Below are 1,934 nucleotides of genomic sequence, written 5' to 3'. Positions count from 1 at the left end.
CCGTATGGGCAGAACTGGCCATGATGACCTGCTTAGAAGCATGAGGTCTTTCCAAGTTCAACTATGCATTTTCAGATGACTTAAGGAATTGGCACTGAGAACCAGCTCAAAGATACGATTAATGGAAGGAGACAATAGCTTTTTATTCCACTCTTTTAGGAAACAGGCTGTCAGAGGCTGGCTACAACTCAGTGAGTTCCCAAACATCAAAATGATGACAGATCTCATAACAGCTTCACAGTGACAGGAGACACGTAGCAAAAGAAGCCAGGCATTGTGGCAGCGTCTATACCATTCTGCAGCCAGATCTGACTAGGAGAAAAAAATACTCCTTTGGTTACATTTACACTTTTATTATGAATGTAAGTGATTTATTGATGGATTGTTCAGCTATGTTGCTACCAATATAGAGATCTAAAAGAATTCAAAAAATTGTTTTTTACATCTTTCTGCTTTGGTCCCTTTTCATACTCCTCACTTCATAGTCTTGTCAATTAGTCTTTTGGGGGCTAGATAAAATACTTGGCTATCCTTTAATCATCACCATTTTTGATACCTATTTTTTGCATGTGATCTGTAACATCATTAACTTCTGCTTGCTCTTCCTCGGGAATGGCATCCTCTGCTTCCGCTACTGCTTCCAATCTGGGCACTACTTTAAACTCAGTTTTGTAATCTGGTCGATCTGCCTTAGATTCCCCCACGCGTTCTATTTCCTGTCTGTGCTCTGACTTCAACTCTCTGAGCTTCTGAGAACACTCTCCCTCTTTTACAAATGAAGTTGCCAAAGGAACTCTGGGTTTTGGAGTCTGCAGCCACTTGTGATTAAAAACTTCCTCTATGTGCAACCTCCGAGCCATGTCTGGCTGCAGCATGCGGTAAATAAGATCTTTGCATTCAACTGTCAAGCTTTTGGAGTTGGAAAAGTGCACTCTGTGTTCTTTCTGAATCTTTAGCATTTTTCCAATGTTTGAGTCGTCATAAGGCATTGATCCACAGACCATTATAAACAGAATGACACCCAGACTCCATATGTCATAAATCTTAGGCTCATAGGGAATGCCCTGTAACACTTCAGGGGCTGCATACGCAGCAGAACCACAGAAGGTTTTACTGAGAATAACTTTGCCATTTTCATCTCGAGTCAGTCGTCTGGAAAAGCCAAAGTCTGACAGTTTGATATTAAAGTCTTTGTCTAGAAGGAGGTTCTCACATTTCAAATCCCTGTGGACTACATCCAAATCGTGGCAGTACTTGATGGCAGAAGACAGCTGGCGAAACATCTTGCGAGCTACATCCTCAGAGATGGCCCCTCTGCTCTTGATGAACTCCAGCAAGTCTCCTTGTACGCCAAGCTCCATCACGATGTAGACTTTGCCATCAGATGTCTCAAAAATCTCAAAGGTCTTGACAATTGCACGGTGATTCACTTTGGCCAGAATCTCTATTTCCCTGGGGAGAAATCTTTCCAGGAAGTCATGAGGAGCTTTTTTCTTGTTGATTATCTTCACAGCCACGTTGAATTTCAGTCTATCAGAGTAGGCAGATTTCACTTTAGCGTATGACCCTTCTCCCAGATTGATTCCCAAGACATAGCCTCTCTTTTTAAGGATTGCAGCATCATCCATGGTGCCAGAGGCAACAAGTGATTTGTAAACTGAAATTGACTGTGCATCACACACGCAAACAGCTTGTTCTTGTCCATTCCATGGTGGTCATCTGAGATACCCTAGTTCTCTTTAGTTGGATGATGTAGAACCCTTAGCATTGTTTTATATGTGATGTGGGCATATGACGTCATAAAGCAGAGCTGATATTGGTGGTGACTGAATGTATAAAATATGACTTATTGCCCACAAAACTAGCTGGACAGGGAAGGGAGATAAGCAGGCCTGGAAGAGATTTTTAGCTGTATGGAGACACAGAAAAAGGTT

The 1,934-nt window shown here is 42.0% G+C and overlaps 1 pseudogene across 1 annotated transcript; it reads right to left on the bottom strand.

Annotated features, from left to right (window-relative positions):
* Nucleotides 1-533: 533 nt before the first annotated feature.
* Nucleotides 534-1,628, bottom strand: LOC311531735 (testis-specific serine/threonine-protein kinase 2 pseudogene; annotated as a pseudogene). Its single transcript has one exon. The product of its transcript is annotated as a testis-specific serine/threonine-protein kinase 2 pseudogene (transcript).
* Between the last annotated feature and the right edge of the window lie 306 nt (nt 1,629-1,934).

This window comes from Lepidochelys olivacea (assembly GCF_965140295.1).
Source record: "Lepidochelys olivacea isolate rLepOli2 genome assembly, chromosome: 15".
NCBI classification, from domain to species: domain Eukaryota; kingdom Metazoa; phylum Chordata; order Testudines; family Cheloniidae; genus Lepidochelys; species Lepidochelys olivacea.
Note: the sequence above shows the minus strand (reverse complement) of the source record. Positions and strands in the feature narration are given on the sequence as shown.